We start from the raw sequence: 27,552 nt of genomic DNA, 5'->3' as shown, positions 1-27,552 counted from the left end.
GTCAAGAGAGTCGTCAAAAAAGGAACGATAAGACGGATGATCGGGCATTGACAGTAGCCGACAGGCATACCGACAAAGCAGTATATCGCGCCGGTAAGTGAGTGGCAATTCGCCAGCGTCAGCATGAAGACTCTCTACGGGACTGGTATAAAATGCTCCGATCGCAAGTCGTAAACCCCGATGTTGTATGGAGTTGAGGCGGCGTAAGATGGATGGCCGTGCAGAGGAGTATACGAAGCTCCCATAATCCAGCTTGGAGCGGACGATCGACCGATATAGACGAAGTAGGACGGTTCGATCCGCTCCCCACGACATACCACTGAGAACACGGAGGACATTTAAAGAACGGGTACAACGGGCGGCCAAATATGACACATGTGGAGACCAGCTAAGTTTCCTGTCAAAGGTAAGGCCTAAAAATTTGGTTGTCTCCACGATTGGGAGAGCAACGGGACCAAGTCGTAAGGACGGTGGGAGAAACTCTTTGTAGCGCCAGAAGTTAATACAGACCGTCTTCTCGGCAGAAAAACGGAAGCCATTGGCGACACTCCAGGAGTAAAGACGGTCAAGAGAACGCTGAAGACAGCGCTCCAGGACACGTGTACGCTGCGCGCTGCAATAGATGGTAAAATCGTCCACAAAAAGAGAGCCTGATACATCAGCTGGGAGGCAATCCATTATTGGATTGATCGCGATGGCGAACAGAGCGACGCTCAAAACTGAGCCCTGTGGCACCCCATTCTCCTGGCGAAAGGTGTCGGACAGGACAGAACCCACACGTACCCTGAACTGTCGATCCATTAAAAAGGAACGAATAAAAAGAGGGAGGCGACCGCGAAGGCCCCATGTATGCATGGTGCGGAGAATGCCCGCCCTCCAACAGGTGTCGTAAGCCTTCTCTAAATCAAAGAACACAGCCGCGGTCGGGCGCTTCCGCAAGAAGTTATTCATAATGAAGGTCGACAAGGTAACCAGATGGTCAACAGCAGAGCGGCGCCTACGAAATCCACATTGGACATTGGTAAGTAGGCGTCGAGACTCAAGCAGCCAAACCAATCGAGAGTTAACCATTCGCTCCATCACTTTACAGATACAGCTGGTAAGTGAGATAGGTCGATAACTGGAAGGCAAGTGCTTGTCCTTCCCCGGCTTAGGAATCGGGACAACAATAGACTCGCGCCAGCATGCGGGAACATGTCCCTCAATCCAGATGCGATTGTATGTACGAAGAAGAAAACCTTTACCCGCAGGAGAAAGGTTCTTCAGCATCTGAATATGAATAGAATCAGGCCCTGGAGCGGAGGACCGTGATCGGCCAAGTGCGGTTTCGAGTTCCCGCATGGTGAATGGGGCATTATAACTTTCACAATTCGAGGAGCAAAAGTCAGGTGGCCTAGCCTCCTCTGCCTGTTTGCGGGGGAGGAAGGCAGGGTGGTAATGAGCGGAGCTCGAAACCTCGGCGAAAAAGCGGCCGAAGGCATTGGAGACAGCCTCAGGGGCCACAAGGACGTCATTCGCGACCTTCAAGCCAGAAACTGGGGAGTGGACCTTAGTGCCAGATAGCCGGCGCAGGCTACCCCAGACAACAGAAGAAGGAGTAAAACTGTTGAAGGTGCTTGTGAAAGCAGCCCAGCTGGCTTTCTTGCTTTCGTTAATAATACGACGACACTGAGCACGTAATTGTTTATAATTAATACAATTCGCCACTGTAGGGTGGCGTTTAAAGGTGCGTAAAGCACGTCGACGAGCACGTAAAGCGTCTCTACATGCTGCGGTCCACCAGGGGACCGGTACGCGACGTGGAGAAGAAGTAGGGTCAGGGATGGAATATTCAGCAGCAGCGAGAATGACTTCCGTGAGGTGTGCGACCTGACGATCGCAGCTTGTGAAGGTTTGATCCTGAAAGGTCGCCCTGGAAGAAAAGAGCCCCCAGTCTGCCTTGGAGATGGTCCAACTAGAGGAGCACAGAGAGGGAGTATGCTGCAGGAGATGGATAACACACGGGAAGTGGTCGCTCGAATAAGTATCAGCAAGTGCATACCACTCAAACCGGCGTGCAAGTTGGGGAGTACATATAGAGAGGTCTAAATGGGAATAGGTATGAGATGTGTCCGAAAGAAAAGTAGGGGCGCCAGTATTAAGGCAGACAAGATTGAGCTGGTTGAAAAGGTCTGCTAACAAGGAGCCCCTCGGGCAGGAGGCTGGAGAACCCCAAAGGGGATGGTGGGCATTGAAGTCTCCAGTTAACAAAAACGGTGCAGGTAGCTGAGCAGTAAGTTGCATCATGTCTGCCCTGGTAACGGCAGATGACGAGGGAGTGTAAACGGTACAAAAGGAAAACGTAAAAGTGGGGAGAGTAATGCGGATGGCGACTGCCTGCAGGCCGGTTTGCAACGTGATGGGATCGTAGTAAATATCATCCCGGACCAGCAACATAACCCCTCCATGAGCTGGGATTCCTACCATAGGGGGTAGGTCAAAACGCACAGAGGTGTAGTGTGCCAAGGCAATGTGATCGCATGGGCGTAGCTTCGTTTCCTGGAGGGCTACGACGAGCGGACGATGCAAGCGGAGCAGCAACTTCAAGTCCTCTCGGTTGGAGCGAATGCTGCGAATATTCCAGTGAATAAGTGCCATCGTAAGAAAAGGAAGATGAGAGAAGGGGTCACCTCGAAGGCCGCTTAGGGCCTGGCTTCGAGCGAGCACTGCCGCCGCTATCAGTAGGCGGACAGTCATCGTCCATTGGGTCCATAGGGTCATCGGCCATCTCGGGAGGATGGCCGGGAGGGGGAGCTTCCTCCGCCGGTGAACGGCCAGATGTACGGCTACCGGCGATGCGGCCAGGCGAAACGGATGACGGCCTGGGGCGGCAACCGCTGGGTGGCGCAGGAGAAGAGATGCGCCGTGGCGGAGAAGGAGAACTGTGCTTCCTATGCGCCTTTTTGGAAGGACGTTTGGTGGAAGTACCGGTCGAAGGCTGGGAGGTCGAGGGACGGAGGAAGTCTGCACGGGATGGTTCCTTCTTGAAGGACCGTGCATCTGACTTCGGGGTCTTCGACTTAGCAGAAGCTGAGGAAGTGGCTGGTGTCTGTGGTGTGATGGGAGGAAGAGGAGACGTCGACCGCGCGATCTTAGCACTGGCCGAACGGACGACCGTGGTGCTGAAGGTCAGATCGCATGTCTGGGTTGCGACCTCCCGGGTAGTCCGAGGAGAGGCGAGGACAGTACTATATTTCCCCGCTGGGAGCAGCGTGGGCTTCCTACTAGCCAATAGCTTGCGAGCAGCCGAGGTGGACACTTTCTCTTTGACACGAATTTCTTGGATGCAACGTTCGTCCTTATAGACAGGACAGTCGCGGGAGGATGCGGCATGGTCACCCTGACAGTTCACACAATGAGGAGACGGAGGTGGACAGTCACCCTCATGGGCATCCCTGCCACAAGTGACACATTTAGCCGCATTGGAACAAGACTGTCGAGTGTGATTGAAACGCTGACACTGGTAGCAGCGTGTAGGTGTCGGGACATAGGGGCGAACAGAAATAACCTCGTAGCCCGCCTTGATGCGCGATGGCAGCTTAACACTATCGAAGGTCAAGAAGAGTGTCCGGGTCGGTACAAGGTCGTTGTTGACCTTTTTCATGACCCGATGGACAGCCGTCACGCCCTGCTCAGCGAGGAAAGATTGAAGCTCCTCGTCAGTCAATCCGTCGAGGGATCTAGTATACACTACACCACGAGACGAATTCAAAGTTCGGTGGGCCCCCACCCGGACAGGGAACGTGTACAAGAGTGTGGCCCGAAGCAGTTTTTGTGCCTGAAAGGCATTCTCAGTTTCTAGTAATAAGGTACCGTTACGCAACCTGGTACAAGATTTGACAGATCCGGCTATGGCATCAACGCCCTTCTGAATAACAAAAGGGTTGACAGAGGAAAAATCCTTTCCGTCCTCAGTGCGAGAAACTACGAGGAACTGTGGGGCAGGCGGTAGTACTTTTGTCACTGTTGGCTGGTCACGTTTCCGTTTTTGGGTCGAAGTCAAAAGCGATGGAGTAGAATCCATTGCGGAGGAATCCCCCATGATTGCCAGCGTCTCCGATGGCGCGCTCCTTCCTTGTGGGGACCCTCTCAGAGGGCACTCCCGCCTTAGGTGAATGTTTACACCTCAGGTCACACCTCCCGAGAAGCAGACGGAGGGACCAATCGGCATGGTCAGAAGGTATCAGCTCAGGCAATCACCCCTCCCCGGGCCTGGCCTTTACCAGGGGGTACGCGCGTGCCTTACATGTCTACCCAGGGCGGGGACTTACGCGTTACCCCGTCACCGGCTACGCGTGCGAACGCGTGGGTCGGCCTTCAGACATGCACAGGGAGGAAGGAAGAAGAGGAAAAAGAAGAGAGAGAGGGAGAAAGAGGACAGACTGTCTCAAACGCCGAGGCGGAGACCAGAGAAGGCAAGGAGAAGAAGGCAATGAGAAGGCAAGGAGAAAAAGGCAATGAGAAGGCAAGGAGAAAAAGGCAATGAGAAGGCAAGGAGAAAAAGGCAATGAGAAGGCAAGGAGAAAAAGGCAATGAGAAGGCAAGGAGAAAAAGGCAATGAGAAGGCAAGGAGAAAAAGGCAATGAGAAGGCAAGGAGAAAAAGGCAATGAGAAGGCAAGGAGAAAAAGGCAATGAGAAGGCAAGGAGAAAAAGGCAATGAGAAGGCAAGGAGAAAAAGACAATGAGAAGGCAAGGAGAAAAAGGCAATGAGAAGGCAAGGAGAAAAAGGCAGTGAGAAGGCAAGGAGAAGTCAAGGGAAAGAGTAAGGAAGACAGTGAGGTGGAGAAGAGCAAAGAAAGGGACCAACAAAAGGAAGGAAGAAACGAGAAGCGAAAAACCAAAAAGACCACGATTATAGGTCGTGAAACCGTCCGTCTCCGGATGCAGGCGCTAACTACCCCCGTGAGGGGGATGGACTCCTTTTAGTCGCCTCTTACGACAGGCAGGAATACCTCGGGCCTATTCTAATCCCCGGACCCGCAGGGGGGGCAAAGATGTTTCACTGCCCTGCACAGGATTTTTTTCCATGACCTTGAGACTATTGTAACACCATTTCCTCAGTGGAAACCCCCCCAGAGGAAAGTAGTTGAGTCAGCTGGGTTTGAAGTTCCCGAGCTTCAGCTTCTGTAGCTGAGCCACCTAAGAAGTCGTCCAGATAAAAGCTAGACATCAAGGCTTGTGATGCCATTGGAAACCTATTTTGATTTTCGAAAGCCAACTGTTGAAGACATCTGGTAGCAAGAAATGCAGCAGGAGCGGTTCCATAAGTGAGTGTATCGATTCAGATAGTGATTTCCGCCACAGAATTCTCTGGATGTTCTTATCATCAGGATGAAGAGACACTTGATGATACATTTTTGCTATGTCAGCTGACAGAGCCACTGAAAAGGAGCGAAATTTTATAATAATGGAAAATAAATCTGGCTGGACAGTGGGACCAACCATCAAGATATAGTTGAGAGATACTCCATCAGAAGTGCCAGCAGAACCATCAAATACTGCCCTCAACTTAGTAGTGGGGCTGCATTCTTTGAAGACAGCATGATGTGGAAGTTTACACTTTGTAGCAATAATACCTTGAGAATTATAGGCCTCCATGTGTCCCAGTTCGACATATTCATGCATGAATGCAGCATATGCCTCCTGCAGATTCGCTTGCCTTTTAAATCTACTCTCAAGATGCGACAGTCCCCGAAACGCTTGTCGTCGTGATTCATCTAAGGATTTACAGTCAGGTTTCACTGGTAGTCGAACCACAATTCTCCCTTCTTCATCTTGTGCCGTATGGCACTGAAAGTGAGGCTCACACATTTTATCCTGCTTACTCATCGTTTTAGTAGACAGTTCCTCTAACTCCCAAAACCTTTGCAGTTTGGCATCTAAATTGTCACCTCTAACAAAGCACGAGGTCACTATAGAATGAAGTATGTTGCATGCAGCTGAAGGCATCCTACCAGACATAATCCAGCCAAATCTTGTTTCGACAGGTGAAGGATGATTTGGTTTCACCAGTCTTTCCTTACAAACAACATCAAAGAAAACCTCAGCACCAAGAATTAAATCTACTGTGGCAGGCTTGTTGACTTCTGGACCAGTGAGCAGAAGATTACATGAGGCACTCCAGGACCTTGTGTCTATGTTGCTCGCTGGTAGGTCACTGGTGACATGGTCTACGATAGCACAAGTGGTTCTGACATGATAGTCGTTCAGCCTAGACGACAGTTCAACATTACAGATGTAAGACACTGAGGCTGCAAAGGTACTGTTTATGCCTTCCAAGGAAACGAATGTTTACTTTGTCTCAGTTTTAATTTCTCTGCCGCGACCTTAGATATAAAGGATAGCTGACTCGTACTATCTAGCAGAACTCTAGAAACCTGCTGCCTACCCATGCTGTCCTTAATGTTGACAACAGCTGTTGCCAGCAAAACATTAAAATGGATGTTTGCGTTCCCGTTCGTAGCTTGATGGGCCAAGGAATGGCCTCCTGGTTCACTATTCTGCCTATTCTTTGGTTTAGCAGACTTGTGGAGCAGTATGTTGTGTCTCCCTTTATAGGTCTTAGAAGGAGAAATCTTTCATTCAGTCGAGAAATGGCCAGAGCGGATGCACAAAAACAAAGCTAATTTTTTGTTATCAACATTTAGTGATTGAAACCCTTTGCATTTAGTGATAGTATGAGGTTCACTTCAAAAATTACATCACTCCTCAGTATCAGCATTAGCAAGATGAGCCATCCTCACATGTCACGTTTGATTTGAATTATTGGCATTTCCTTGCGAATCCCCCGAGGTCCTGAACCTGATCAACTCAATGGCCTAACATTTTGTTTCCAAAAAATCTATTAGTTGATTTAATGCGGTGAATGTTGACGCATACATCTTTACTTCCCACTCATGACGATCCGTGGGTCGCATACTAGACAGAATCTCTTCCGAAAGAATAACTTCATGAAGTGGAACATCAAGTTTGAGAGCTTCTAAGGCCTTCAAATAGCTACATACGTGATTAATTAGTTGCTTATAATCGCTCGCTGCGCCATGGCCGACTGTAGGTACGGCCAACAAAGCCTTAGCATGTGTGGCTGCAATATTTTTGGGTTATTATACCTCTGCGTAATAAGTCCCCAGGCTATCGATGGGTTTCCTGCCGTGGCAGGTATATGTTTCAATAGGTCTTTAGCTTCACATCAGAAAGACGAATTAAGGTAATGAAGTTTTTGAGCAGCAATTGAATTGTTATTCATAATAGACTCAAAAATGTATCCCTGTATGATGACCACTTAAGGTAATCACCTTCAAAATTTGGCAAGTTAATAGCGGGTCCTGACGGATTCGAGCACAAAGGCTGCGAAAGCTGGGTGTACATCTTCACTGAACCCTTGATAGTGGATTCAACGAAGTCCCACGAATCCTCGAATTCTGCCCTGTCCTTACTATGATACGCTGATTCGTCTTCAGTATCCAGCCGTGTCTGAGACGACTCAAAATCAGTCTGAATCCGAGTCAATGACTTAATTTTGATTCCAACATTTCGATGCTGGCACTGTCTGCAGACTGCACAAAGCTCGCTAAATGCGCGAGAGCGGCCTTTGCTAAAACTCTCTGCTTCACTAATTTTGTTTTCTCTGAGGGTTCCTTTTTAGGACCGGGAAGATGATAGCAGGAAGCCAACAATTGCACTTAGCAGGTTGCAGCTGCAATACGAGGCAGTGCGGACTGGAACAGCAGAGGTGTCACGGGCGCTGGCAGCTGGCGTGGCAGGCATTGCCGTCTCCGACGGCGCGTAGTTTCAGCGGGAGCAGGACGTGACGTCACCGATGATGCTGGCACCGAAACTTTTCTGTGCTTCTCGCGCTTGAATTAGAGACACATTAAACGTTCACAAATATGTCCCCTATCACCGTTGTTAAGGCTGTTATTGTCGTAGTCCCGAACAGGCCTTGCGACATTCAGTTGCGGTTACCGATAACGTGCGCAGGTCACATGTGGTTTTTTAAAAAGTTCACAAATACCGGAAAATAAATCCGCGCGAACGTAAATTCCGCATAATCACTGCATCCGGCCCGGAGCACCAAAAAATGTAAGCGCGGGCTCTTCCTCCCGTGGTGGCACATTGGAGTGTGAATGTATAGTGCGACAGGACTCTGTCCTTTTGTTTCCACTCACAATAACTGGACGGAACAAGTTATCTGGTATAAGTGTTTATTAGAATAATCTTTACAACTTGCACAGGCAGCGCGCCAGCTGCGGCTCCTGGCTTAGCTGGGAAACCTACACGCCCGTCCGCTACGGTATCTCGAAGCTACCTGCTCGGCCGTTACAACCGCTAATCTTACCTGCGCGCACAAAGGACCTGGGAGATCCACTTCTGCACGTAGGTTGCTAGAAGTTCGTTTGAGGCGCGCACAAAGGACCTGAGAGATCCACTTCTGAGCGTAGGTTGCAAGAGGTTCGTTTGAGCAGTTACCAGACAACAGGCCGTACTGCGCATGCGCAGCTACGATGACGTAAGCAGCCCGTGCTTGGTGCTTGCTCTGTTCATACGCTTTCTGTGTGGAATTTCGTGCATGGTGGGGCATCACGTGACCATGTGCAGCCCTGCGGCATGTAGACAGGACATACAGAGTTGTACTTAGAGCAATTGTTTTATCATATCTCACCCAGGTAAAGGATGCTAATAAGGAAGCAGTTCTTGGCATAATATCATTTCAAAATTAGACTCCACAGCTCAAAGTACCATAACATTTTGGTATCGGGTGACTTTGACAGTCTTTTTGATTCTTATTATGCAATATTATTGTGTAGCACTATGTGTAGCATTACCAATCAGGTTTACATCTACAGAGCACTGCAAAAAGCTAGTAGGATGGAATACAAATTTCTTGCAAAATAAACAAATAAATGAAAGTTTCTTGTGTAGCTTACACCAGAATGAAGGACAATAAATTTCATGACTATTTCAAAATGTGTAAAAAATTAACAAGGTTGTCTGTGAAGCAAATGAACTGTACAACTGACAGTTTATACTCTACTCTAGGAATAAATATAAACCCATGCGGGGAGTTAAAACGATAAAACACGGTATGCTACCAGTCTACAATTTAGCATAGAATGGCATTCTATAAATTTAAGATGTAAACACAAATTAAGAAATAACTTCAGGCCTAGAGGAAGTACTAGACAAGTGCCTTGTGATCGAAAAACACTGTTTCACAGAGGCCAGATTTGTTGAATTCTGCTCCAGCTGTCAATATATTTGAAACAAAGTATTTAGTTCAAACCTAGTGACCAAATTTGCCTACTTGGTCAGCTTCAAGTCAATGTTTACGTGTGTTCGTACGTATATAGCGTTAAGAGATCTCACAGTGACATAAAAGGAACAGAACATCATCAGAGACTAATCCAGCAGCACCGGAGTTTCATAAACCATACTAAAATGCTTCATTCTGCTCTAATTGCACATTTATATGTTCAGATGCACTCTGAAGTACCTGATATTAAGCTTTTCTATGTGGTTTTCGTGATACCAATTTTATTGGAGGTCCAGTACTGTATTCTCATGTTTGGTTTTTTATTATGGTATGTCATTCGTCACAGAAAATTAAAATTTGCATTTGAAATAGAACGAAGTCGAAAGTAACCAATAGTGAGGAACGAAACACTTCGTTTCAAATAAACTAACTGCCTCAGCGGAAAAAAAATTAATAGAAGCAAATGTCTCAACAAAATAGACAGAAATAGTTTCATTAAGACATTAATGGTTGATTGCTAATAACGTGGAAATAATATAAAATCAGAAAATTGAAACTACTAACTTATTTTGGTCTTTCATGATTATGAGAATGTATATTAATTGGCTACTTGCTGCTACTGCTCATACGGCAAACCGCCAGGCTTCAAGTAGCCAGATGTGGGAGGAAGGCACTGCACATACGCGAATTCAGCTCTGCGCGTGCGCACGAGCCCGCTAGCAACTGCTCAAACGAACCTAAGTCTCCAGACAGGGGCAGACTATACTGGAAAATCTGACCAGCCCAGTTTGAAAGCTGCCACTAGATGACAGTTGGCGTGAGTAGCAGAGTCCAAACAACAATCCTCCATTAAAACATGCAATCAATAAAAAATAAAATACAACTATTAGAAGTTGAGCTCCAATCTTTGAACTGCATGGTAGTTTGTGTTACTGAGCAATGGTGTAGACACACAGAAATCCAACATGTAGTATTATGTACGAAAGGGCAAGCTCTTACTGCAGAAATGCTTCAAGGGGTATGGAATCATGCATTTATATTAGAAAAGGAACACAGTTCAGTTAGGACATGTCCCCGGACATGCACAAAATATGAACACAATTGTATAACTCCAGAAAATATCCGTAAGAATAATAACCAAAAATACTAGTCAAGCTCACTGTAAAGATCTGTTCAAAACACAGGTAATTTTAACTGCTCAATGTGAATACATTTTCCAGTCAATTGTACACATCAAAAATAACATTGGTAATTACTGCACAAACAGTTCCGCCCATGACCATGGAACAACAGCTAGACTCAATTTACATTTACCAAGAAATAATAAACATAAAAGTCAAAACAGCATTTTCTACCAAGGAATAAAACTGTGCAATAAATTACCAAAAGAGATTAAAGAAATTGCAAAAATACACTTATATAAAAAGGAAGCTAAAAAGTACCTGTTATGCAATACATTTTATACATTGAAGGAATACTTAGCTAAAACAGTGTAGGTATTTGATAAAAGCAAGTTATACCAATAAATAATAATAGTGATTATGAGACACCCAACAATCCACATAACATCTTCACACTATGTTTTTTCCTTCTTTTTTTCTTTTCTATAAAATCTTTTCTATAAAATCTTACCCCCAAGCTATGCATAGCACAATACTAACACCTCTTCCTCTTTCTGAGCTCAACATCTCACTCATTGTGAAGGGATGCCAACTTAGTTTTTCACGATAGCAAATGGGTAGTTGCTGTACAGAAAATGGCCCAGAGATAACCAGTGTGTGTGTGTGTGTGTGTGTGTTTGTAATGCGTGAAGAGTTATGAAACGATGTGTGTATAGTGTGTGCAGTGACTGACAGTGAGATATGAGTGAACCGTGTGGCACTACATTACTTAATAAGTTATTTGTAAAAAAAAAAAAAAAAAGAAAGAAAAAAAATTGCCTACTAGGAGTAAATCTAATGATTGTCTCAACTAGAAGTCTGTAAATGTATGTGCATACGAATTGGTTTATTTTAAATTAGTCTAAACTTGTAAATACTTTGACATGTCTTATATCCTTGTAAAAAGAGATTTACGGTTGAATAAAGCTGCTGCTGTTGCTGCTGCTGCTACTACTACTACTACGATAAAGTAGATTATTTGTGGTCTATGATTGAAATGGGAGCCAAACATTGAAAAGACTTTCTGCCATGTCAGACATAAACGATTTGGTATTTAACTCAGAATATAGGGAGGAAATTATTGTCTCATAGCACAGTTCCGTAATTATTGTACCAGTTCAGTTCGAATGTACATGAAAGCACCTCACAACTGTACCCCATTTTCGCTTTAAGCTTACGTTTTGACAGACTCAAATGCTCCGTGATTTAAGACATTCAGCCCACATTCTTCACACAGTTCATCTTGCGTGAAAGGAAAAGGAAATTTACTTGGAAAATAATCCTACTCACTTCGCAGCTCGCAATTATTGTCCCGCAACTTCTGTTACAAATGTAGATAGCGCCTGTGTAGGCAGTTGTGACGTCGCGCTCATCCAAAGCTGTTCGTTGGTCTGCGATATTACACAGCATAAGAATGCAGACTTACCACAGAAGCCTCCATAGCTCAGTTGGCAGAGCAATGGTCTTGTAAACCAGAGGTCGGGAGTTCGAGTCTCTCTGGGGGCTCACATTTTACGTCTTTTTTCATCCGCCATGAACATTGGCGTGCAGTAGCATGAATCGCCGTTGGTCCGTGGCTTTTCTGAACAGCGATTCTGTGCTGAGTCGAAGCACTGGGCTACGTGTCTCACCAATCTGTCTTTGAAGTATTAAGTGCAGAATGTTGTATTTGTTGTCGCGCATCATATGACCATTCGTGACTATCTGGCCATGCTATCCTTCACATACTTTGATACGCTTACATTTCAAATGCCTCCAGATTCTTACCTAATGTTGAGGTACGTGTTGATGACTCAACTCCATAGAGTACGATAATGAACACGCAATGTCGAAGTAATCGAGTGCGAAGTGAGAAATGAGAAGTGAGAACTTTTTCTGGAAAGAACTTCCGGCTTCTTCAGTTCTTCACCAAATTTCTTGCGAGAAGTCCCAATTGTCGTTGATTTCATTACGAAGTGTAAGAGTGCCCTGAATTTCATTTCCATTTCTGCTGACACCAATTTTATCTTCTTGACTTAACCGTAACATCATAGTACTGCTCTCCTCAGTAACAGTGTTTAGTAGTAGTTGCAGACCTTCCAGCCTGCTTGCAAGTGAGACAGTGTCATCAGCATGTCTAATGTTGCTACAAATTTAGACAGCGCTTGTGTAGGCAGTTGTGACGTCGCGCTCATCCAAAGCAGTTCCTTGTTCTGTGGTGCTACACAGCTTAAGAATGCTGATTTTTCTCAGAAGCTTCTATAGCTCAGTTGGTAGAGCATTGGTTTTGTAAACCAAGGGTCGGGAGTTCGAGTCTCTCTGGTGGCATAAATTTTTTGTCTTTTTTCATCTACCATGAACATTGGCGTCCAATAGCATGAATCGTCATTGGTAACCAGCACTCCTTGATACATTCCATCAAGACCATCTCGAGAACTCTTTTCAAAATAGATGCGTTAAAAATAAATGGGAGGGGGGGGGGGGGAGAGAATGCAGCCCCGCTGAACTCCTTTCATAATCTAAACTACTTTTGACGACATCTGACTAGCACTTTCTTTCTAGTACAGGTTTCAAATGAACCACTGACAACTACATAGCCCCAGTTCACCTAAGATATACATCAATTTTCCATGCTGACCAATGTAAAAAGCTTTTTCATAATCGGTGGAACACGCACAAGCATCGACATAAACATCACGACGTCACTGAGTCAATACCTTAAGACTGACTAATGCCTCCCGAAACAGTTCCTGATCGCAAACTGAGCCTCCAGTCCTCTCCTCACATTTATGGTACAGTCTCACATGCAGTAGTTGTTGTGGTCTTCAGTCCAGAGTCTGGTTTGATGCAGCTCTCCATGCTACTATATCCTGTGCAAGCGTCTTCATCTCCCAGTACCTACTGCAACCTACATCCTCCTGAATCTGTTTAGTGTATTCAGTATTATGAGGAATAACTTGAGGGCATGACATTAAATTGATAATTCTGTTGTCATTACAACATTTTGCATTGGGCTTTTTGAGAAGTGCTACAAATGTTGATTTGAGCCAGTCACGTGGTATGATCCCACTTTGGCGGACACTGTTAAATATACCAGCAAGAAGACAGATCGTTCGTCCTTGAGCAGCTTCAGTCAGAATTTGGAGCCTTCCCACACTCTGATATGACATGTCATGTTTCTGCTCTTGAGATATAGACGTCATCGCTCTCTCTCAGGCACTATGATCACTACTTCTGCTGTCCCTGAGGTGATTTTCTATGTATTCCTTCCAATTGCCCAGTTTCTCTTCAGTACTAATCAGGATGCTGCTATCTTTGATTGTGAGGAACCCAGAACCTCTGCTGTTGGAAATTCCTGCTGCTTGTCTTGTCCTTGTACAAGTTGAATTAGTCGTCCTTCGCGTTCAGTTCTTCAACGTCGCTGCATGGCTTTGACAGATGTCGTTCTTTAGCTTTACGTATTTCCTTCTGTATTACTTTCTGCAATTCTCTGTATATTACTGGATCATTTGTGGGATCTTCAGCGATCGAACAGTTCTGGAATTTCATCTGTCATTCAATGCCTGCGTTTCTTGCTATCTGTATCCGTTTGTTTTTCTTGGCTCACTTCATTCACTATAGATTTAAACTTGTTGTAGATGTCTTCAACATTATTTATATCTATATTCTATCGTAGTTTCATACACAATGACGTTCGATTGATTCGTTGCACTTTATGGCCTTTTTTCCATTTTCATACTCGTTGTGGCTAGCAAAAGGTTGTGGTCAAAGTTAATATCGGACCCAGGATATGTCTTCACACTTCTTACAGAATTTCTGATATCAATGTGTACAGACTATGTGGAGGCAACTGAAAATGAGTGTTATAAGGAACACTTCCTCCTAGCGTAGTTGGACTAGCCGATTACCTCGATCATTGCCAACCTCTAAACCAAAATTAGTTACTGTATCATCGAGCCAACATACCTTGGTACTGAAATAATCCATCAGCATGGTAATCTCTTGTCGTTTGGTGAAAGACAGTGTCTTAGTCTAGGTGTAAAAAGTTTCTATATATTCATCTGATGCATCACAGATTAGGGGATACACATGGATAACATTGCAGCAGAATGGGTTTCACATTGAATTGCAAGAAAATGACCCTAGCGGACAGACGTGCGAATTTCTTGACTGTTGCATTGACAGCTGGGTGTGCTTTGAACTGCACTCCAATGGAATGGTGTGATTCGTTGTTGCCTGCATATACTTGATAACGAATAACGTTACATTTTCTCAAATTAGACCAGCGCATCTAATTGATTCCAAGAATGTTAGTTCTGAGTTTTTCCATCTCTGTTATGGGACTGTGAATGTCTTTTTCCACTTTGGAATAAGCTGCGGTCATTCCAAGTCGCTATCCTCCTTATGACTACCCTGGAGAGTCTTAACACCTCAAGCCTAGGACTGGGGGCCTTGGTTATAAGTTTTCCAGTCATGCTAAAGATTTCTCTTCTACTTACGAGGAGGTTTCGCACAGCCTTCCTCACACAGTTTTGAGAACGCTGACGCCACTATCGCTACGTTTTGAAATGTGTGTCTCATCACTATATCAGGCGATACTTAGACTGGCGCCTATGTGCACTAATAACGAATCTGCTGCTCTCCTTCATTGTAGATTCCAGTGACATTTCCTCAATTATGGAACCATATCCCTGAAGAGAAGTCTAGAAAGTGAAACACACCCTCGGGCCTCACAACCTAATACTGTCGGGGTTTAAAAAGGAAAGAGTTGGTCAAGAGAGGCCAATAGGAAAGGAAACAGAATTAGTCCAACATAGTAAGTGGACGCGATGTGATTGCCACCCATATACTACCAAGGAGGGAGCCCCTTAAGGTGACTTCTCTTCGTCTTTTCTTTACCTGCTGGACCAATCTGGAATGGGTGAAACTTACAAGGTGCATAGCTCCCGCCAGCACAGCTCTGCGAATCACTGAGGCACAGAAATCTCCTCACCGTGTTAAAAGGTGGTAGTAATCCGGCCACCCTGATTTAGGTTTTCCTTGGTTTCCCTCATATACTTCAGGCAATTAGTGGGATGGTTCCTACTATAGCCCAGCGTCCGACTACCGATCCTTGTCAAACTAATCGGTAAGTATGTAAATGACTGTCCACAAGAATTATGTTCTTTGTGTTGTTCTTAAGTTGTAATACCGAAACATGTATAGTACCGTTGAGACGATCTACAGATGAATAAAACTACAACAAAAACTACTACTACGACTACACATGCTGCTGTCGGTAGACGCTTTGTCACCACGACTCTTAACTGCTTCCGCAGTTTTCATCACAGCTCCAGAAATCTATGGTTCTGCCAGTGCCACCTAGGAACAAGGCCGCTACTCTGTCTTTGGAGTCGCTCGTGACGTAAGCACTACAGGTCATAAACACAAAGCCACATGTGCTGTCTTGGTTGTTTCGCCTGTGTAGCCGTTATATGATTGCGTGTGTGTGAAATCTTATGGGACTTAACTGCTAAGGTCATCAGTCCCTAAGCTTACACACTACTTAACCTAAATTATCCTAAGGACAAACACACACCCATGCCCGAGGGAGGACTCGAACCTCCGCCGGGACCAGCCGCACAGTTCATGACTGCAGCACCTAAGACCGCTCGGCTAATCCCACGCGGCGTTATATGATTGTGAATTGAACTGTTAGTGTAATAGTGTTCATACTACTTCCACATATAAACATGCCACGTAGATGCTGTATGCCTGCTTGTAGAGGCAATTATACTGCTCAGGAAAGAGTCAGTACATTTCATTTCCCTCGTGATGAAGATGCAAGGAGATAATGTATAAGAGAGGTTCACCGTGATAATTTTATCCCTTCATATCACTCTGTGGTAAGTAGCAGCCTTAGTAAATAAACCTATGAAATGATTCTGTTAAGTCTGAGTGTTAAGTGTAATTTATAAACATAAGCTGTGTACATAGGCCAAACTTTTCTCACACTAACGTAACGTAATCCATTATTTTTAACAGGTTTGTGAGCTGCATTTCTATGCACACGATATAGAAAGAACTACATCAGCATATGATGCTAAGATTGGAAGATTAATTACAGCGCCTCCCGACCGTCCACGTGTAAGGAAAGGTAAGTTGGTTGTTTACGGACTTCGAGTTAGTTTATACAATTATTGAATGAATCTCTTACGCTTTTGGTTTATATGGTAAGGTACTGAGAATTAATATTTTTTATAGGTGCAATACCAGCACTATTGCCAGGATGTCCTGAATATTTATTTACAACGTAAGCATCAAGAGAACATCCTGAAGATCGAAGACAGCGTTTGGAAAATGCTTTCGTCAGATCTCCGCTGAAAAAAAGTTTGATTACTCATGAAGACCATATGAAGGCAATATCATTCACTTCGTTGAAGGAATTATGTGATAAAATTAATAGTAGTGATTTGAATGAGTGGACCTGTGTCAAAAACTTGAATAGTGTGTATTTTCTTTTAATTAGTGAAGTGCCATTTTTGAAAGTTCTGTGTTATGTTACAATTAACGCAAATCTCACTCTCACTGTCCATGTCAATGGTTTACAGCTTGGTCAAATAGGGAACAAAGTTTCCAGTAACTGTAAGTCATTCGGGAGGACGACGGTTCAATCCCGCGTCCGGCCATCCTGATTTAGGTTTTCCGTGTTTTCCCTAAATCACTCCAGGCAAATGCCGGGATGGCTCCTCTGAAAGGGCACGGCCGACTTCCTTCCCAATCCTTCCCTAATCCGATGAGACCGATGACCACGCTGTCTGGTCTCCTTCCCCAAACCAACCAACCAACCAACTGTAAGTACCACGACACAGTTAACTAATATTCCTAATATTGACAAATTAAAATTTAGCAACAGAGAAGATCAGGAACCTAATGACAGTATAGATTTCATAACCACTATTTTGAATAATTTTTCTGAAAAGTTGCCAGATAAACATGAAATTATAAACTTTATGAAAGAACAGATTTCATTGCTAAAATGCAAGAAGAATAGTGGAAGATATTCATGGGATATTTTAGTTTTATGGTCATTATTTCATTCTATTTCTCCTCACTGTTACAAGTTTTTGAGAAGCAGTGGTATAATAACTATGCCTAGCCCTACTACTCTGCCTAGAATATGTGGTGGATTTGCTACTAATCCTGCCCTTGGACAAGTTCCAAGTTTTCTTGGATACATAACTAAGAAAGAGATATTTTTAACTGAAGAAGACCGGACAGTTCTCCTCTTGATGGATGAAATCCATTTAAAGTCACAAATGGACTACACAGGGGAAACATAGTCAGTCAGGTCTATAATAGTAGTGAATGTGCATCTGCAGCCTACATATTCATGGTGCATAGTTTGGATACACAGTACACTGATGTAGCTCATATTCTGCCGGTCAAAGTCATGCAGGCCCCTGTTTTTTTTTTTTCACCTTCCTTAAAGATATTATATTGAAATTAGAAAGCATAGGGTTTGAAGTTGTTGGTATTGTATCTGATAATAATGACATCAATAAGAAAGCTGTATCTTACTTCGGTGATCCACCCGAACTTAAAATTAAATACCGACACCCTTCTCCAGGTGCTGGAAGTAGGCCTTTTTATTTTCTGTTTGATAGTGTGCACCTATTAAAATGCATACGTAACAATTGGCAGAATCAGAAGAAATTGATTGAAGAGTTTCCTGCTTTTAATAATGAGCTGGATGGTGGTTTTGCGTCTTTCAATAGTTTGAAATCTCTTCATTTGCTGGAAAAGGCAAATTTATTGAAATTTGCAAACAAGCTATGTCTTAAATCACTGTATCCCTCAACCATAGGAAGGCAGAATGTAAAACTTGCTCTTCATACTTTTGACCATACAACAGCTATTGCTATCAGAGAATTAGGCTCTAAACACAATACTGAATACAGCAATGATACTGCGACTTTCATTGAGATCATTTGCAAGTGGTGGGATGCAGTTAATGTAAAAACATTGTTATAAGTTCAAAGGTTATTAAATAGGTTTCAAGAATAACCAGGAATTCTGAACACATACTAGAGTTCCTACATCAGTTTGAAAATTGGTTAATAAAGCAAAATTCTCAGTGTTTAATTGGTCTTAGCAGGCAAACACATTTAGCTCTTAGACATACCACTCTTGCATTGGTGAATCTGGCTAGGTATTGGCTCAATGAGCAAAAGAGGCAATACTTTCTAACAGGCAAGATTCAAACTGATGACCTGGAAAGCAGGTTTGGTAAATTTCGTCAGATGAGTGGTGGTAATTACCATGTGTCAATTAGACCGATTTTTGAGACAAAGTAAACTGAGGATACGAAACTATGTATCATTAATATTAAAGTCCCAAAAAATAGGTGATGATGTAATTGCCAAGGATATTTTTTCTAATGAAACAGATATAAATGACCTTCCAAAAGTGACATATAATGAAGAGTTAAATGTAGTTGTGGAAGATATTGATGTACAGGAATTAGATGAGGATGTGTGGCCTGTACTTCACTACATAAGTGGTTACTGCTCATACGCAGTCATTAAGAAATTTAAATGTGATTATTGTAAAATGTATCTGACAGGAGATGACGAGAATGTGAAAGATAACAAATCATTTAACAACTGTGACCAGTAAAGTTGGTCTCTGCTATCCTAGTCAGGATGTTATAATATGTGTAGCATGTGTATATGTTACTGCACAGAAACTGCTTACAGAAAAAAGAAGAGTTATTTCTTTGGGAAAGTGTCAAAGAAATGTATTATTTTGTGTATGCCATAGTAACTTGCCTGATGACATATTTGTTGGGTTTGCTTGTACTGCAAATCACTGACATTATACTTGGTGCTGCTGTCAATATTCTTTTGAATAATTATACAAAGAGGGTCAATGACATTGTAAATACAAATAATGTTGCAGCCCTCAAGAGAAAGAGAAAAATGGACTGAAAATTTGGCTCTGTTTATTTTCTTGTGCTTTCAGATAATAAATATGATAACTGTGTAAACATAAATACTAATTCATTGTTTATTGAATTCCCAAACATTTCCTTGATTGCCGTAAACAGATATTTATACAGATAATTGATGATTTCTCTTAACTTCAAATTACTTAAGTTTAAAGGTGATTTTACGAAAAAGTTTATCGTAAAAAAATAAGGAAACATTATTTAAAGTATTAGAATATCTTTTTATTTTAGATAAATGAATTATCTGATAAACGTAAAGTCCAATATCCACTTGTAGCTACAAGTCTCTCTCGACTCGTAGCGTAGTGGTATGACTCTTAAGCTGACGTCACACACGCAGTGTAGCGGCTTTGTTCCTAGGTGGCACTGGTTCAGCTCGATCTTCCGATTGCCCCGCGATCTAGCGACTTTTGTTGGTACTATCTCTACGACGTGTCTTAGTCATTTAATATATTCTGTGGATTTTAATAATACAAATAACTGTGAAACACGGATGGCAATATCTTGTTGAGAGCAGGTCGCTTGTAATAACACTGATTAGTAAATACATAAGAAATCGCAACCACCATTCAATACATCTCTCGAGTTTTCGCTCGTCACGCGATCTAGTAACGTCTGTTTGTACTACTATCACATCGGGTCCTGCCGCAGCAACTTATTCTCGCGGAAGCAATTACAGGGAATTTAATATGATCTATTTCATTTCTTAGGGATTTAATACTTTATTAGCTTTTTTTTCTTCTTCGTCTGTCTTGTTTTCAACCTGATTGAAATCTCGTAACGTTTTTAAGCGTTTTTCTAAAATGTCAACAGGGCCCGAAGTATTCATTTTCAACTCACATGGTAAATCAATACAGAAGCTCATAACCAAATAAAATATTGCACTGTGCTCAGAGTCAAGCAATAGTTTTCGAACATTTTTCGCCTTAGACTGTTAGCTTCGCTAAAGAATCAACATGAATGTTTGCACATCTATACATACCAGTCACAGTTATGAGGACGTGCTGAAAAGTTTTGTAAATACGACAACATATTTTACGGTGGTAGGATTTAGTGCTATTTCCTCATGTGTTTTGTGAAATTGTGGAATCTGAAGCAAAGTTATAGGCTGTCGGCATTTGTTCATTTCCTCTAGCGTAACCCTCTCATTGGCGCCGCGCAATTCAGATGTTGCGTGATTGTTTGATCAGGTACAATACTGTGTCAAGAGCTGTGGCGTATCGGGAAATCTGGTAGCCGTTAAAATGCGAGTATCATTTACTTGGCCCTACAACCACTACAAGTTTAAACACACACACACACACACACACACACACACAGTGAAAGTGAAGTGTTTAAGTGAAATGTGCTGTCAGACGCCATAAAAACTGAAATTCTGGGTACGTTGGACAAGACAATTCCAGAACGACACATATGTGATAATAGGGACCAGGTTTTCAAGTGCATGCAATTTTTTTTTCTGGTATTTGGGAAGTATGCTCTTTGGATAACATGTTAGAATCACTTCCTTTCTTACGTTTTGGGCATGATTTCATAGTGTTTATAAATACATATTTTGCCTGTTTTGTGAGTACGCATAGTGTTTTACAAAATTGTTAATTGCACTGCATATTTTGCGCGTTTTTCTTTAAAATACTAATGCTTTAAAAATATAGACATTCTAAATTGTATGTTCACTTATTCGGTTATTGTGAAAGCTGATGTTTATGTATTAATGATTTTCCTTTCTTCCCGATTCGCTGCTCGGAGTTAACGTTCGCACTTGCTCACGTGGTACGTGTCCTTGGTTGCGGGACTTCCCCCCGTCTCCCTGCGGCGTTGCGTCTCCACGCTTTTTAAGGGATTAGTCGGAACTGTGACAGAGCTGCGTGCAACGTAAAACCGAGCAACAGTTTTAACATTATTATTTAACCTGTATACGATGTTTTTAAATGTTTCGTTTCATAATATTCATCACATTTAAATTAATACAATACTAAAGTGACGAATGGTTCATTTTCGAAGTCTTCCTATCTTCCGTTGACTCTATGGTATGTCTTTTTCATATTTGTCGTGAACGGAGAATACTTGTTAGCGGCATGGTGATGTGTTTTATGTTCTTCACAACGAAGTTCGATGTCAAAAGTGAAAAAAAGTAATCAGTGCAGATTGCAACAGTATGAGTGTGAGTTCGATGAGGAGATTATACTACAGATGGCAAAATACTTTATTGCGGTGTGTGTGAAAAAGCAGTTTAGTGAAAAAGTTTTCAAGTTGTTCAGCTTGTGGAGACCAATAACCACACAGAGAACGTAAAACGTAAATCCACGAAAAGTGCTCCTGTCCAAATGTTCTTTTAGGCGAATGTTTTAACAGTAAGTAATGTTTCGCAATTTTTTTTTATTTGTGCAAAGCTTTTATCTCGGCAGTTACACTGTGTATATTAACTAATCCTGTTACGCGACATTTCAGTGAGAAGCATGAAGAATGTAGTGTCAGACGAATTCACTGCATGTAAAAATTAAGCACAGTAGTGCAACGATTAAACAATTAAGAAAATGAGGGATTCGATTCAAAATAATTTAATGAGTGTCAATCGACGAAATACTGAGGGACAGTTTATTTTATAATATTGTAATTTGGTCTCTTGACGAAAATGTCCTGTTTATTCCGTATCTACTTGCAATAGAGCAGTTTCAAATCACAAACAGCTCTACAGTTGCCTCATTTTTTTATTCGTGATCAAAGCTGGTACGGCTCTCTAAGTTCTACCGTATTTACCCAAGTATAAGAAGGCCCCTTTTCTTTTCATAGGCTCCCAGAGAAAAATTTATTTTCCAACATATTCCAACTAGTCAAAATTACAAACTTTTACTGACGTCAGGTATCCTACTAAAACATTACCATTACACCTATTCTAAACTTACGCCATTACATGAATATTTGTCTTCACTGCCTATCTTGTTTAGCCTGTCGTCTGTGGTACCAGTATTCTTAATCATTATCGTCATCCTAACAGGGCGGCTGTGAAACTTGGACCTTCGTTGTCACAAATATTTGGTCGTTTTTTCCGTATATGTTGCTGTTTTTATAAAACCCGTAACGGATTTCGCTTCTATACCCATGTGAGAATGTTACAATGTACAGTATTTTGCTACAAAAACATATCATCTGCCCGTCGCTCTCTCATTGGCATTTTAGAACCCGCAGCTAACTCCCGCCCTCCCCTCCTTTTTTTTGTTTGTGTCCTGCCTCATGGTGAGCGTCGACAACATCGATGCACGAAACACGGACGTACGCCACTGGCCCCAGTCTAGGTTTTAAGCGTCTCCTGCAGAAATGAATGCTATTTGGAGTATCTGTCCAATTTAGAAGTCAATTCGATTCCTAGCACAAATGGATTCAGGCAAACTGCAGTTTAAACATGGTAGGTGTACATAAAAATGCAAGTACAAAGTACAGATTCCCAGTGTTGGCAGCAAGACGAAATTTGCTGCCCGCTCACCTCTCTCCTCCTTTCACTCATTATAGTTTTCAGCTAAGCTTGTGCCATTATTCCCCCTCCAAGACTTCGGCAGTGCTGTGCGCAAGCAACAGCGAAACAGGAACTGCTGCAACTTCTATGGTGCACGTCATAGGTAACAACAGCAGCTAACACATAAATAGAAGATCGCAATCACGACTCAGTCCAATTATCGAACTTTCTCTCGCCCCGCGATCTAGTGCCCTTTGTTGGTAATACTCCACATGGGTCCTTCTGTAATTTATTTTCGCGACAACAATTGCAGTCAGTTTAACGTGATTTGTTTCGTTTCTTACACATTTAATTCTGGGTTAATTTTCTTTCTCGTTTAACCTGTATATCACCATTTCGTTCTGTCGCTGATTAAAATCTGGTAACGTTTTCCCCAGTATTCTAATACATAAACAGTTTTCGAGTTTTCATTTGCAACGCACTTCGTAAATCATTTGCTTCTCATAACCGAATAAAGTAATGACTTGGGTTCAGAATCATGTAATGGTTTTTAAGGGGGCAAGATTTTCGCCTTTGAATGTTATCTTTACATAGAAAGCAGTATAAATGTATGTATACAGTATTCGTACACGTATGAGAACTTTGGGTGAAAACATAAAAAAAGTTTGTAAATTGATACTTTTTCGTGCTATTTACTACAGAGTTTCACTGAATTCTCAATTTTTTAAGCAGATGATTAGATTGTTGTAGTGCCTAGTTCATGTTTTCTATTCTATGTATACGTGGCAGTGCTGCCAAATGTCACGGGATTGATCGAGGAAGATAGTAGTGATAGTGATAATAGTGGTGGTAGTAGTGGTAGTGGTGGTAGTAGTAGTAGTAGTAGTAGTAGCAGCAGCAGCTTTGTTTATCCGTAGATCCCTTTGTACAAGGATATAGGATATATCAAAGTATTTACAACTTTAGATCAACTTAAAATAAGCTATTTCGTATACACATATATTTACAGACTTCTAGTTAGAGACCATCATTAGATTTACTTCTAGTCTAGAATACTTTTTTTTTTTTCAAATAACTTATTAAATAATGCAATGCCACACTATTCACTCATATCACTATCAGTCACTGCACACACTATACACACATTGTTTCATAACACTACACACACACACACACACACACACACACACACACACACAGTCACTGCACACACTATACACACATTGTTTCATAACACTACACACACACACACACACACACACACACACACACAGATTAACTCTGGACCATTTTCTGTATTGCAACTTCCAATTTGCTATCCTGAAAAACTGAGTCAGCATAGCTTGGGGGTAAGTATTTCTAGAAAAGAAAAAGTGAAGGTCTTATGTGGAATGTTGGATATTTTATAAACATTATTATTATTTACGTGTAAAACATTTTTTTTATCGAAGCCCTACTCTGCTTTAGTTAAGTAATCCTTCAGTGTACAAAATGTATTGCATAACAGGTACTTTTTAGCTGCCTTTTTATAGAAGAGAATTTTTGCAATTTCTTTAATCTCTTTTGGTAATTTATTGTACAGTTTTATTCCTTGGTAGAAAATACTGTTTTGAGTTTTATGTTTATTATTTTTTGGTAAATTTAAGTAGAGTCTAGCTGTTGTTGCATGGTCATGGGCAGAACTGTTTGTGCAGTAATTATCAATGTTATTTTTGATGTGTACAAGTGGCTGGTAAATGTATTCACATGAAGCAGTTAAAATTCCCAGTGTTTTGAACAGATCTTTAAAATTTGCTCGACTAATGTTTTTGGATATTATTCTTATGGATTTTTTCTCGAGTTATACAATTGTGTTCATATTTTGTGCATTTCCCGAAAAAGAATGCCATAGCTAAGAATTGAGTGTACATATGAACAGCATGTAACTGAAGGACACTGAATGTTATACACGGTGATCGGAATCGAAGGGCGTAACATCATGATGACATTCTGTTTGCAAGTACCTTTGTGTGCTCAGGCCACTTCAATTGAGAATCAATATTCATTTCTAGAAATTTTGCATTTGTTACACAGTGTATAGAGGTGCCATCTATGTTTAATTTAACATTGTCACTTTTCCTCTTCAAACTGAAATTCATGGCATAGTTTTCTTTATGTTCAGTGTCACTTTATTGCTTATTGACCAATCAAACTTTCTTGAAAGTTTCATTTGCTTTCTCAGTGACTATAATATTGCTGTCATCAGCTAAGAGAATTTTTTCACCATGAGTAACACTACTGGGAAAGACATTGATGTAGATCAGGAACAGTATTAGTCGTAATATCTTATCTTGTGGATAGTAAATGTTTAGATCTATTTGAAATTTGTGTTATTTCTACTCTTTGTACCTTATCTGCTAGGTATGATCTGAACTGGTTATTAGCTACCCCTCTTATTCCTAAAGCTTCTAATTTATTTAATAGAATTTTGTGGTCGACTGTATCAAAGTCATTAGGAAGATCCAAAAATATACTTGTGACACACTCATCTTCGTCAAGAGCATGAAGTAATTCTACTATGGCTGACTCCGTATTTTTGCCACTTCAGAAACCAAACTGTGATTTGCTTAAGATTGTATTTATTTGAGTAATTCATTAATCTGGGTCAATCCAAATGAAGTGGTCCAATAAAAATTAAGTTGAAACTTCCTGGCAGATTAAAACTGTGTGCCGGACCGAGACTCAAACTTGGACCTCTGCCTTCCACATGCAAGTGCTCTACCAACTGAGCTACCCAAGTTGGTAGAGCACTTGCCCACGAAGGGCAAAGGTCCCGAGTTCGAGTCTCGGTCTGGCACACAGTTTTAATCTGAAAGGAAGTTTCATATCAGCACACACACCGCTGCTGAGTGGAAATCTCATTCTGGAAAAAATTAAGTTGGTTGCTTGACCATTTTTAAATATTTTAATTTTTTATATGCGATTACCCCATAATTTTGAAGTTAAAAACAGTCTTAAAAAACTTTTACCTTTCACCTTTACTGAATGGCGGCCAGTTTCGTTTGTAAGTCAACGATGTTTCAGTTTAGAGACGTTAGCAAAATTATGAATATCTTTGCACTGGGTTAAGTTACAACATTGCAATTGACACAATTGTTTTTAGAAAAGTGTCCTCTTCAACACTGTGTATTACACAAATTACCCTAAGTTGAAAAATAGCCAGTCAAAATGACCTCAAAAGTTTGGTATCCAAATTTTCAAAAATCCCATTTTTAGGACCAAAAATAGCAAACAAGGAGTGATTTATGAGTATTTTTTTCCTGTAGTTACATATCAAGCACTACTAGCCTCATATAGAGGAAGAACACTTACAAATGTTTGCTTAATTTTTTTATGAATTTTTGAAAACTTTCATTGTTTAGTTAGTTATCTCAAGTGGGACTGAATATAAAAATATAATTTTTGCACAGTTTCTGCACTTGTATGATAGCAATGTACTGTAAAAATTTCAAATGTCTAACTGAACAAAGATTTGAAGTTTTGAAAGTGAGGAGATAATTAACATTACTCTACAACTGATCTTATGGCTGTTGCCTTTGCATGTGTGATATTGACGGGATATAATCACTAATTATTGAAGTAAGGTATTGAATTCTATACAAAAATTTGAAACATCACTGAAATTAACATTTATACAGGGTGTTACAAAAAGGTATGGCCAAACTTTCAGGAAACATTCCTCACACACAAATAAAGAAAAGATGTTATGTGGATATCTGCAAGAGTATTACATTTAATGAAAGTTTACTATTAAACAAACCCCCACATCGGTGTGCGCTACATTTTCTGCACCAAATACGATTTTTGAAGCGGAAACAGGTTGCCAATAGGTAATTAATTCCTCGCGAATTCCGAAATGACAGAGCCGCCGGTAGTAAAACAATTTGCGAATGTTTATTGAAAGATAATTATTAATAAACTAATCGAGATTAGGTAGTGTAGAAATCACGATGAAAAACAAGGTATTAGGTAAATACCATAGTTGATACGCATCTTGCATGGAGCCTCCATAGCTCAGCGGTTAGAGCACTGGTCTTGTAAACCAGGGGTCGGGAGTTCGATTCTCCCTGGGGGCTAATATTTTTAACTTGCATATTTGGTTAGGCATGTTGTCTCATTGTTTGTTCTTTCGCCAAAATTACATTTACTGACATTAACTGGTGAGAAATAGGAAATCTCTCATAGAATGAGTTACGTACTACCGTGGAAAGAATCGTACAAAGAAACAGTTACTCATTTTCCAAGTTTACAGATATACACCACAAAAACATACCACACACATGCACACAAAACTTGTATGCTGTGTGTCATATAATGTAAACAAAACTTTGTCTTAATTCCTTGGCTATCAAATAGTGCGTTAGCAATGTCGCCTACCAGTCTTCCAGTATGAATTACAGTGTTAAAACTACAATTGCTAGTCCAATTTCATACTGAGAAGCTGAAAAAAAATACCTCGAAATATTTAAGAGGAGTTAAAGCAGAAAAGTGACATGGGATAATGCACACGACTCCAAATACAATATCCCCGATTCTGAGTCTGCAACCACTTCGGCCATGCCGGAGTAGCAAGTTCGACTGCTTGATTTTCGTTAACTTATTTTTGTCTTTTTTTCCATAACATGAGTTGGGTATTAA

General features: G+C 41.6%; 3 non-coding genes across 3 annotated transcripts; all 3 read left to right on the top strand.

The window, feature by feature from the left end:
- Positions 1 to 11,886: 11,886 nt before the first annotated feature.
- On the top strand, positions 11,887 to 11,959 carry Trnat-ugu (transfer RNA threonine (anticodon UGU)). The gene has a single exon. It is a non-coding gene; the product is annotated as a tRNA-Thr (tRNA).
- Positions 11,960 to 12,687: 728 nt separating this feature from the next.
- On the top strand, positions 12,688 to 12,760 carry Trnat-ugu (transfer RNA threonine (anticodon UGU)). Its single transcript has one exon. It is a non-coding gene; the product is annotated as a tRNA-Thr (tRNA).
- Positions 12,761 to 26,917: 14,157 nt separating this feature from the next.
- Trnat-ugu (transfer RNA threonine (anticodon UGU)) lies at positions 26,918 to 26,990 on the top strand. The gene has a single exon. It is a non-coding gene; the product is annotated as a tRNA-Thr (tRNA).
- The last annotated feature ends 562 nt before the right edge of the window (positions 26,991 to 27,552 follow it).

Source organism: Schistocerca cancellata, chromosome 4 (genome assembly GCF_023864275.1).
Source record: "Schistocerca cancellata isolate TAMUIC-IGC-003103 chromosome 4, iqSchCanc2.1, whole genome shotgun sequence".
Taxonomy (NCBI): domain Eukaryota; kingdom Metazoa; phylum Arthropoda; class Insecta; order Orthoptera; family Acrididae; genus Schistocerca; species Schistocerca cancellata.
The sequence above is the reverse complement of the archived record's forward strand: the minus strand, read 5'-3'. Positions and strand labels throughout refer to the sequence as shown.